The 12,775-nt window shown below is 39.2% G+C and overlaps 1 protein-coding gene across 2 annotated transcripts in view; it reads right to left on the bottom strand.

The window, feature by feature from the left end:
- P2RY2 (purinergic receptor P2Y2) overlaps positions 1-12,429 on the bottom strand; it is a 41,837-nt gene extending 29,408 nt beyond the window's left edge. For both annotated transcript variants that reach the window (XM_063431618.1, XM_063431626.1), the window contains exon 1: positions 12,120-12,429. The gene's annotated coding sequence lies outside the window, so the exon portion shown is untranslated. The remainder of the gene's footprint in view (positions 1-12,119) is intronic.
- Between the last annotated feature and the right edge of the window lie 346 nt (positions 12,430-12,775).

The raw sequence follows: 12,775 nt of genomic DNA, 5'->3' as shown, positions 1-12,775 counted from the left end.
TTTGGCTTATACCCTTAGAACTGGCCATATATTAGAGATAGAGATTACATACCATCTCTAATGGTAATCAATCTTCACTTGCCCATTAGCTATTGGAGAGTGAACATTCATCCCTGGTGAGTGCGCCACGGACCCTCTAAAATTGTAATGTGGAGTAACGTTAAGGTATGTGTAACAGAGTAGGACTTGAAATGCTAATCCCTGATACATTCATCAATGTCACAATAGTAAATGGTAGAGATGAACCTGCAGAAACAGTTACGTAGTACAGCTGAGAGATACAACTGTATCTCCTTGGTTAAAAAGAGGGATAATTAGTACAAAAGGAATAGTGTAATACATTGGGATCATCTATTTAATAAACAGTGGTGTGACACCTAGATGCAAAGTTTAGACTAGAATAGTGAATGATTCCTTACTTCTTATAACTGTGTAACACTACAACCCCCATCCTTAATTTCACATCATGACTTCATCTTCTGTGTCTGGTTGTCAAATCATTGCAACTTGTTCTTTATTGGATAGACTTCATCCTCCCCAGCCCACCGTAAATCTATCTCAGAATGCGGCCATTCCAGTCCAGATATTTGAGAGATATCAAAGAATTTGTCAGGGTTATTCATTAAAGTGAGAATTGCTGGGAATTCAAAGCGAATTCCACATAAATTTAAGGACAAAACAGCAAAACTTAAAATAGAACTGACTTGGAGACTTTTTCTAATTCAGCTTTTGTGACTTAAATGTTGAGAATTACTTTGAATTACTTTAATTTTTTTGCCAATTGATGGGGCGTTCTGTCAATCACCTATGCACTCTCTATAGGGATTGCTCTGCCCATTTCATGGGAAAACCCGCCCCTTGCACTGAGCACTATGCAGCCTGATCTCATCCCTGTCCACCTAAACCCGGAAGGTGGGCAAGGAAGATTGACAGGTAGGTTGGGGGTGGTTTGCATCGTACATCACACCTGACTTATTTCTCTTGGTTGTTATATACTGAAATACCTGCAGTTGGTAACAGATAGCTATTGCGAAATGAAGAAAATTATTTGCAATTTTCCATACGCCAAATAGTGTTTATTTTATTTAGAAACCATCATAGAAACAAATTCCATTCCTCTTTACGGATACAGTTCATCTATGCTGTGACTACCGTATATACTCGAGTATAAGTCGAGTTTTTCAGCACATTTTTTGTGTTGAAAAACCCCAACTCGACTTATACTCGAGTCAATGTCTGTATTATGGAAATTTACATTGCCATAATACAGACAAGGGGCTGTGTAGGAGGGGGGCTGGCAGGAAGCTCTTACTTACCTCTCCTGCAGCTCCTGTCAGCTCCCTCCTCCTCCGCGTGTCGTTCCGGTCAGCTCCCTCTGCGGGGTCATAGCGCGGCCGCGAGACTTACACTGGGACTTGCAGAGGGAGCTGACCGGACCAGCGCGGAGGAGGAGGGAGCTGACAAGAGCTGCAGGAGAGGTAAGTAAACGCTCTCTGCTAGCCCCCCTCCACTGAACTGTCAATGCCACTGGACCACCAGGGAGTGAGAGCCCCCCTCCCTGCCATGTATCAAGCAAGGAGGGGGGACGAAAATAAATATAAATAATAATAAAATAATAATATTTTAAAAATAATAATAAAATACAAAATAATAATATAACAAAAAAATTATTAAAATAATAATAAAAAAAATAATAAAAATGCCCACCCCCCACCAAGGCTCTGCAACACATACACACACTCACACTGCACTCATACACACACACTGCACTCATATACACACTGCACTCATACACACACACTGCACTCATATACACACACTGCACTCATACACACACTGCATTCATACACACACACTGTAAATAAATATTCAATTAATATAATTTTTTTAGGATCTAATTTTATTTAGAAATTTACCAGTAGCTGCTGCATTTCCCACCCTAGTCTTATACTCGAGTCAATAAGTTTTCCCAGTTTTTGGGGGTAAAATGAGGGGCCTCGGCTTATATTCGGGTCGGCTTATACTCGAGTATATACGGTAGTTTTGAAACTGTACCCTTTAAAACATTATGAAATGCTGCATTTTATGTGAATAATACACCTGCAATGCAGTCACCAAATATGTGGCCTTATGAAGCTCTAAAAATACTGACTATCTGATCTGTTTAAATACTGACACGTCCTACTAATTGGCAAACAATTCTACTCTATGAATATGGTTGTGTTTTGTTATATTGATAGCTTGATAATGGCCGTGTTAGGAGCTGAAATGTTGCTGATCTTCATCAAACTGAGAGCCACTAGAGGCACTTTATTATTATTATGTTGTTATTTATATAGCGCCATCAAATTCCGCAGCGCTTTACAATGGGTGGATGAACAGACATGTAGTTGTAACCAGACAAGTTGGACACACAGGAACAGAGGGGTTGAAAGCCCTGCTCAATGAGCTTACATGTTAGAGGGAGTGGGATAAAATGACACAAAAAGGTAAGGATAGTATTAGACTAGTGACAGTTGCAGAAGAGGAATCAGTCGGGAGCTATTAACAGTTCAATTGATACGCTTTAGAACTTCAATTTACCTTGGACCTTCATGTTCATTATCAACACAACATGCTCTATGAGGAGCATTAGATCTGCGCTTCTTGGCGATTACGGCACATTGTCCGCTATGCCCCCAATGTTTCTCTCTGAGATACACTGGATAACAGGTACGTTTAATTTATTTTTTCTTCATTTAAAAGGTAAGGGAGGGAAGGAAGCAGTAAAATAAATAGAACAAGGGACATTCTAACATCGAAAATAAACATATTACGTTTTTACGTTTGACAGCAGTTAAAACAGAACAAGTATTTGCAGAACACATAGCAACAGCTAAAGATATAATACCGCATGCTTGTTTATGTGTTTACTTACAAATGTGTATAGTGAGTAATCTTTTTTTTAAATATGACACTACAATCCAGTGACTGCACATACAGCAGCAGTTAATCCCAGAACACATTCCGTAATAGTGAATCATGAATTATCCCGGCTTAATAGCCATACTGAGAAACCATTAGACTGATTTCTGGACGCCTCAAACAACGAGTTTAAATGTTCCGTAATTCCATTGGGGATACTACATACTCTGATTGCAAGTAGACAGTGTATCGCTCAGCATTCTCAGTGTGCAGGATCTGGGAACAGTTCCAGTTATACTGAGTGCTTACCGAGGTTTTACAAGAGCAAACCTTCGTTTACAAATCTTTCCGAGCTACTCGCTCGGATTTCATTACAGTCGGAAAGTGAAGCGATAGAATTAAAAAGCTTCTTTCATTTCAACAATGTTTTTTTTTTTTTCTACCTCCTTGCTAGGTAATTCTGTACCTGATTCCACCTGTAATAGATACGGCGCTAAATAAAATGCTATGCATTGCTTTGCCTTTGGTGACATTTTATCCAAGTGACCACGATAGAACACATGGCGGGCGCGTCCTTTAAACAAGGTCTAAAGGATCCTCATGTTACTGCAAAATCTATTTTAATATGAATGATTAGGAAAAGTAAATAGTGATAAATAACAGAATAATTGATATTACAGAAGAGTAAATTGCTGATAAAAGGGGGTGTATGGAAAGGGGTGAGAGAAGGGTAGAGAGAGGTGAGAAGAGGGTTAAAATGGAGAGGGAGAGAGTGGGTTAAAGTTAAGAAGACAGGAGGACAGTGGGGGGTGTTTGGATGTGCATTTTGGAGTAAGAGGGAGAAATGGAATAAATAGTTTGAGAACAATTGAGGGATATTGGTGGGTCACAATGGGAAAGAAACGAGGGAGAAAATGATGGACATGGAAAAGAAGGAATGACGGAGAGAATTAGAGATGGGCACAAACAGAATGAAAGAGGAGGACAGGTAGGGATTGAGAGACACACAAAATAGGAGTTTCCGATAGTGTTAGAAATGGAGAGAAAGGAACAAATGGTAGCAATGGAGAGAAAGGAACGAATGGTAGAAATGGAGAGAAAGGAACGAATGGTAGCAATGGAGAGCAAGGAACGAATGGTAGAAATGGAGAGAAAGGAACAAATAGTAGCAATGGAGAGAAAATATGTTTACAAGGGGGATAGACATTGGGAGAAATGAAGGGAGACAGATTGGTCACCAGGAGGGAGAGACATTGTGAGTTAGAAAATGGTATGATGGAGAAAGGGACATAGAGAGTGGCACAGATGGAGAGATAGAGAGAGGGGAGTGAGATAAAGAAAAAGGGATTGATAGAGAAGAAGAGATTTGAAGGACAAACAGTGAGTGAGAAGTATTGATGAGACACGGCAGTAGAGACAGAAATTGTAGAGACAGAAGTTGAAAGAGGCTAGGACTAGTGATAGTCAGGGCATGTACTCTGAAAGAAGAGATGTAATGATCATATTTATAAATTCCTTTAGTATTATGTTCACCTTCGTGTCTGCATTATATATCAATATATATGATCTCACAATATGCATTTTGTTAACAGCACAGGAATAGAGGCAGAATGAGACGGTAAATCAAAGCAACATAAAAACTAACAATTCTACGAACTGAACAAACTCCCATTATCTGCTGACGGGCAGGCTCCTTCCCTGATCGTTTACAATGTACCTTTACCTGCCTGCTCACCTGACTCGCTGTTTTAGCTTTTTACAGAGTCACACAACATCACATATATTGCACGTGCGTGCGCACACACTGCACTTTACCCCGGGCTGAAACATGGTTCCCAAGGTTGAACGTGGCCTAATACAGTGATCCGTAACAGCATTTCTGTATCATATCACTGCTGTATAGAAATTCCTACATATATGGCCACGCATACATCATATATACATTCCCCACAACATACCAATGTATGTAATACAAATTATAAATATAATCATAAATATATAAATATCAACACGCATATAAATGTGCACTACATACGTATATACCACCATACATATACATTGTAATACATTACACTATAAAACAATTTGACTATTTTTTTTTTTGAAGCTATAAATCTTCACAATTGTAATCACACACATCCACGTACATACCTCTTTCTGTGTGCTCAGTGTCGTATTGAACTGTAAGATAAGCCACTACCTCTTAAGCTCTCAAAGAACTAAATGCTTAAACTGTTCCGACCTCCCCAATTTATACACCCCTTAGATCTGTGCTTACATCACTGCGTGACAGTAGTTATTTACATGTTTTCCATACATTATCCCCCAATTTATATATGACTTCCTGTGATAACTCCTATTGGGAGGTCACCCAGTCTAAACTAAACATTGCACACAAGATTAACCCCTTAAGGACCAAACTTCTGGAATAAAATGGAATCATGACATGTCACACATGTCACGTGTCCTTAAGGGGTTAAACCACATATAACGCATAGCACCAACTGGTCTATCTCATCTGTGACAATATAACACTATACAGTGCTTGGATGCTAGAGAGATCAATTTGGAGATTAAATCAAATTCTGGAGGCATATGTGACAAGTGCCATAGATTTCCCAAGACAGTCCTGTTTTTTTTTTTGTCACTAAGCAGCTGACCCCTCTTATAATCACATATTTTACCCATGGAGGATGTTTAATAGACTGAAACGAATGTTTTCATTTTCAAGCTGATTAGCAGATTTCTTAGAATAACAATGCCGTTTCTCTTCTCTTGGATTGTTTAACATGGGTTTACAGGAAACTGATATTTCAACCATTTGACTCTCTGCAGACAGCCATCTGTGGCTGAAAACGATTAATTTGTCATTGAAAAAAAATAAATGTTTCTAATACTGACGACAAAAAAAATGTCCAGAATTTTAAGCAGTGGTTTACAGTAAAATGTCTTTCCTACAAAGGTTTTTACAGAGTGAAACTTAATTTTGACTGTTTTACAGAAGATAATTCCAGGAATTACACCGTAAAAATCTTTACGAGTTATACAATGTAGAAAACAATTGTTTCAACATGTAGTACATAAATTCAGTTGGTGCATATCATACAAACAGTGCCGCTTCTGTGGCAATTTAAATGTAGACATTAATATAATTGTATAGGAAATGTCTACATGAATAATATTCATTAAATAGATGTTTAGAAATAAGAAGAATTTGACTATGAATGACATACCCCTCACCTGGTGCATTCAAGGAACGATATTGAAAGAGTTACAAGGCAGCAGCTAAAAAAAGGGCTCTGGGCACATTGCAGGGTTTTTGTGCAGGTTGCAACAAAAGCTTGGTTGTAACCAGGCAACTGTATTTACAATATGTAGACATTATTATTACATACATAACTATTATAATTTGAAAGCATTTTTGGAAGCTTTATACCTCTCACCAGACAGACTGGCTCTGTCACCCCCTTTTTTTTAGAGTTGATTGGGTGGCACTCCCTAGCTCTACCACTGCTCAGTGAGATGAGACTGGAGTTGCAGGGAGTGATCAGCTGATGCTCTTAGCCAAATTTCTAGAAATAACATTTTTAAAAGGGTGCACTGTGTCTTTAAGACAATTAAAATTTGTGATGACTCTGACTATATTATGAAGGTGCTATAATACAATTGTGAATAGTGCACACATGTAATAATTAAAGTTCTTACAATATGTCCTACACTGCAGGAGGGGATGTAGAGGAGGTGGGGAGCAGCGCTTGTTGAACCCAGGTAAGAAGTTAAACTGTTCTAAAATCGCTTAATTTGCCCTATTATCACTCTATTATCAAGGGTGAATAAGCTTGAAAAGCGTAAAGCATGTTTGCTCATCCTTTGAATCGAATGCTTTTCTGTGTATAAGCTTGGATTAGTGCAGCACTTGCTGTGCATGCCCAATAGAATTGGACCATGGTGGAGGAAGGTAGGGCTGGTACAAACATAAGGAGGGTGGGGGGCCTGAAAGAGACAAACAAAAGGTCTCAGGGAGAAAGCCACATGCAGGAGCCTGGGGGGAGAAGAAAGAGACACAAAGAGGAGTTGGGAAGGGGGAGAAAGAGACACAAGATAAGTTGGGGGAGGGGGAAAGAGATAAACTAATTGGCTGGGGGAAGATGCACAAAGAAACCAGGGGAGAAAGAGACACAAACAGGTACTGTGGGGGGAACGAGACACACAACGGGGAATGTAAAACACAAACATTTAAAAAGTGGGGGATAAGATACAATAAAGGGGGTAAGAAATGCAATAGGTGGGTTAAAAGAAAGATAGGTGAAGATTCATATTTTGGGAAGGGCAGCCATAAATCCATGATGTCACAGGAGGCAGAGAGGTAGGTAAAACATTTCGGCAGGTTTGCATGTGTAATGCTTTAGTGTTCCTGGTCTGTGATTGCATTACTGCTGTTTTTCGGTACTGTCGGAGAACCACACAACTTTCGCTTCAATCATTTGCCTATTTAGGTCCCTTTTTCTAAATCTGTAAGATTTACTGCAGAATTAGATTGATTTAAAAAGCTTTAATTAAACGAATGAAAAAACAAACCCAAAAGATATCTTTTAATATGTTTTATATTTGCAGGTATCTCCTGAAGTTGTTTTCTGTTATTTTCTGTGTATTTTGTAATTCTACGTAAGGAACTCAGACGACCTACCATCCAGGAGGAATCAGTCTGTAATCTGCTCCTCCTTGAACCATGAATGTGTTCCGAAAGTTAATAAAATGAACATATATTTTATAACAAACTCACCAATGAAGGAGTTAGAAAGATCTATACAATGAAGGATCCTCACACTATGTTTAATAGTTGAAGTATGAGGAAGTTTAACAAATGTTTTCCTTGAAAGATACTCGTTCATTTATGAAGCAAATTTATGAATGCTGGGTCAATACACCTGCATTACCTAAGATGGAAAGTGAACCCAATTCACTGGGTAGATTAGTTGCCTATACAAAATTGGGAAATTCCCCTTAATCAACAGGGAAGTGACGGGGGGGGGGGGGGGGGGGGGGGGTTATTGTGAGAAACTTCTATGGCTGTCAATTGACCTTGGGAGTTACATTTCCCAATAGTTAGAGGGTTACAGATTACTTTCTTTAGCATGTGATGAGTTGAATTTGAATTTTTATTTTTTTCATTTTGTTTAACATTTTTGATTTTCTGCTGTTTTTGAAAATAGATCAACTATGGAAATTCTAATAAAGTTCGTATTGCAAAACAGTTATCTGGATTCTGGGACTCTGCAGCAAACAAGCTGGGTTCAACTCTCCTCATTAAAATAGATAGGGTATTGAGACTCTACGACAGTAAAATTCATCAGATATAGCTTATATTATCAAATGAAATACTGTCTCAGTGCATAGGCAACACTGCTGAGTTTTGTGGAGCTAAGCCCTCTGGGACATCAATAAACTTCAGCTGTAACTAAAAACAAACTCGTCAGACAACCCAATAACTTCAATTCATGTTCATAGAAACATGTTTCAAGATTCTTATCGATGTGAAACATCAACTCAGCATTGTCCAAGCTGACAATCCTGTCCTATTGTGTTTTACACCCCACCGGGCCCACCTCCTATACACAGTAATCTCGTTTGAGCAGTGTCCTACTCAACCTATCGTTCCTGTAAGGTTTCTTGTAATTGTCCTATTTATAGTTAAATCCTCCCCTCTCATAAATTGTACAGCTTTACGGAATCTGTTGGCGCTATGTAAATGGCGTTAATAATAATAAATAATAATACTGAACTTAATTGCGGAGTTTATGAAATGGATTCGGCAGCAAGAATAGAAAGAACAAGTCAATGCCAAGCTTGAGCACCGTAAACATTACAAACAGTTTAGAGGCACGATATAAGTCACAACGAACACGCATTGTAATTCTGTTTATCGAACACTTTCTTATTGTCATTCTGTAAGAACAAAGCTATGACTTGATAATTACAGAGCAAGGGAGTTAAGCCATTTATTTAGGGAAAAATGAATCAGGTTCTGACTTCCTCGTTTTAATAATGTTTCAAGGAACGGATGTGTCCCTTATCTCTGAAATTCAGTTTATGTTATTGTGTGTATTTATTTAGGTAAATACAAACCCTTAACAAATGTTGGCGTAATCCAAATTGATAATATTTACAATGAACCAACAAATCTTAATGTGAAATCGGATGTAACACAACTCATCTAGAAACCATCTGTATATAACGAAACGAATGCGAAAATAACAATGTATCTTCTGTGATGAGCAGTTAATGGAAAATCATTTTTAAATTGAGGACAGCCGTGGCTAAATTAAACAAAATGTTTTTTTCTTTTGCAATGTGAAAAAAAATGTGTTATTCCATTCGTAAAGTTTAATTCTAGTTAATAGGACAGACAGGTAGATAATGCCTTGTACTTAAAGGGACACTCACTGCTAATTGTAGTGGTTATGGTTCTTTGTGTCTTTGGGGGCCCTCCGTGGAAAGATTTAAAACCACTTTCGGCAGCTGCCTGTATAATGCTGAGTATTCACATACGTGTTATTTATCTAAAACTGTCCAACCTTGGATGGAAATATCAGGCTATAAGCGCTGGGGATCAGGTTATCCCATCACTCCCAGCCTGTTTCTGCTGTGGAAGGTTGGATGGTTCTGTAAAGTGAATCTTCAACATTACTGAAGTGGTGGCAGGAGAGTCGAGAAGCTGGGAATGAGCCCAGGGTTAAGTAAACCTCTTTCAGAAAAATGAACAAAATGTGAGCGTAGCACCATAACCACTTAAATGAGCCGCAGTACAGATGGTGCTTAACATGCCCCTTTAAGTACATTGTGTTCGATCTGTCTATCTATCTATCTATCTATCCATCATATTGAGTGAACCCTCCTTCCTGTGTTTTATTTTCTAATTAGAATTAGCAGATTAATCTCCACTGAAAACAAGAGACAACGTGTGTGTATTAATCTCTTATTAAAGTGAGTTAATTAGACTAGAGGTTATATTGTCATACTTTGTTAGTGCCTGTTTGCCATTAAACAGTGACAGTTCACAGTGTGTTTTATACGGCGAGTGATAATTACCTAAATCATTTATTTATTGGTTCTTTTATTTATACCAGTGACCAGGTTGTTCTACATAAATTTATCTGAGTGGGAAGATGGACATTTAACGTGAGACACCAGCCTAATCGCCCCCCCCCCCCCCCCCCCTGCCCCCCTCCCCCCCATCTCTAGGCTAGTTTGTGAATTTTGCACTTTGGGGTTAACTTTGTGTTAATATAGATCCTTTTGGAAAAACCAAACAAATAACCTAATGACTTTCTCCATCATTACCAAGTAACACGAGGGCGCAGTGACAGTAATTACCGCCCCCTCCCACTACTGATGTCATTCGTTTAATGAATGAACTCAGTTAGTCTAGAATGGCACGCAGTGGGTGGGCACACACAGACTCTTCATTTATTGCCCTGGGCAGGGAATGGGACCAGTGGGCACCTGTCAGCATGGACACCTAAATGCAGCTCAGTGGTTAGTTCTCCAAATGAAATACTGCTTAAAGAGAAAACATCACTTTCCATCAATTGTATTATCATGTTTACTTATCTCCTATATTTAACTATTATGTGTTGGCGAGGCCTGAAAATTAAAATAAATAAAATGTAAAAATCCACAGCCCTGTGTTTACTTCTATCTTGGAACCAGCAATAGAAATACTACTGATATGAGAATTGTTGACTAAACCGATGTTTACAATTTTCTACAATTACAGGTTTAGTGAATACACATTCTTTTCAAAAAAGATAAATGATCCAATATCAAGTCATGGCAGTTCTGTAAACAAATCTCATTGCGCTAACATACCAGTCACCACTAGGGGCACTATGTCGGTCAAATCAATTGGTCACTCGATACAATTACAGGAGATGTATACATGTTGCTGACAATGTGACACTCAGGTAATAAAAGTAGGAAAAACTCAATGGTCCGTCAGAAGAAAGGATGGAGGTGTCATGTAAAACATGAAATCACAGCTGCTGCAGAACATCTTGGAACTGCAGAATTGTCACATCAATAAGCAGAGACACGAGTAAAAGTTATAAAGTAACTTCCATCTCAAAAACATTACGCGCATCCGCCCCTACTTAACGCCAGATGCGACTAAGGTGCTGGTCCATTCCACTGTCCTTTCTCGCCTTGACTACTGTAATCCGCTTCTCAGTGGTCTTACGTGCTCCCAACTTGCGCCGTTACAGTCCATAATGAATGCGGTGTCGAGGCTCGTCTTCCTGACCACCCGCACCTCCCATGCCTCACCCTTCTGTCAGTCCCTGCATTGGCTTCCTGTAAGATATAGGGCTCAATCTAAATTCTGGTTCTTACTTTCAAATCTCTACTTAATTCTGCTCCCACCTATCTATCCTCCCTTATACACAAGTATGTCCCGTCTAGGCCCTTACGCTCTGCTGAAGACTTACGTCTATCTTCTGTCCGTACTCCCACCTCTGATGCTCGCCTTCAAGACTTCTCGAGGGCTGTACCGTTCCTGTGGAACTCACTTCCCTGCTCCTTCAAAAAAATGATTAAAAACCCACTTCTTCATAAAAGCGTATCAATTAAACTGTTAATAGCTCCTGATTGATTCCTCTCTTGTCACTAGTCTAGTACTATCCTTACCTTTTTGTGTCATTTTACCCCACTCCCTCTAGCATGTAAGCTCATTGAGCAGGGTCCTCAACCCCTCTATTACTGTGTGTCCAACTTGTCTGGTTACAATTACATGTTTGTTCATCCACCCATTGTAAAGCACTGTAGAATTTGTTGGCGCTATATAAATAATAACATAATAATAATAAAGTATAATAAAGTATAATAATGATAATCACCAAATTCACCAACCTTTCTCAGCTCAGGGAAGGCTGGTCCAGTAAGTAATGGGTCACTAGCTTGCAAGCTCTTTAAAACAAACATATTATGGACACACACACACACACACACACACAAAATAATGGAATTTCTGCACATGACAAGGCATGTGTAGGGGTATTCCATGTGATGTACATAGAGAACAAAAATATCTAACAAAAGTCAGTAAGATTACAGCAGGTGCCCACATGTTTTACCCTGTAATAGCCAGACCCAGGACTCATCAGTCCTTTAGATTAAAGCACCTTTAACGTCCTACCCCATTACTGCCACCATAAACTTACCATGCAGGAGAAAGGTTATTCCAACCAGCCAGGCAGCTCACACAGGAGCCTCCACTCCAATATCATGGAAGCGTCCTCTCCACTGTCATAGAAGGCTCCACTCTACTGTTATAGAATCTTTCACTCCAGTGTTGTGGAATCCTTCACTCTACTGTTATAGAATTGTCCTCTCCACTGTCAGAATCCTCCCCTCAGTTATGGAAGCCCCACTCAGCCTCCTGTAGACTGCATGTTCCCAGCTCTGAGTGCTGCTGTGTCTATGCTTTGGTTACAGCACAATAAACCAGCCTGCACTCGCCTCCTCCTCTCATTCACATTAAATTGCAGCACAGCCAGAGGGAGGGGTGCTGGGAGATTCCTAACCTTGTAATCCAGTGAGCAAATGTGTGAGAGTGTGATCTCTGCTCAGCATTGCCAAAACGAGCACATTGACAGACACACATTGTGTGATCAGATACGAACAGTACTGTGATCAAACCATAAGGATCCACCAGGGATAAACTGGGGAACAATCAGTCTGTGGAGACTTCACTTACCCAAACATTATTTAAACAAACAAACCAACAACAACAAACAAAACCAAAACCAAAACAAACTGTGTATTCTAATTCTTGTAATTCTCTTTCCTGCTTTACTCCTTCAGAACTGAAAATTGG

Source organism: Pelobates fuscus, chromosome 1 (assembly GCF_036172605.1).
Source record: "Pelobates fuscus isolate aPelFus1 chromosome 1, aPelFus1.pri, whole genome shotgun sequence".
Taxonomy (NCBI): domain Eukaryota; kingdom Metazoa; phylum Chordata; class Amphibia; order Anura; family Pelobatidae; genus Pelobates; species Pelobates fuscus.
The sequence above is the reverse complement of the archived record's forward strand: the minus strand, read 5'-3'. Positions and strand labels throughout refer to the sequence as shown.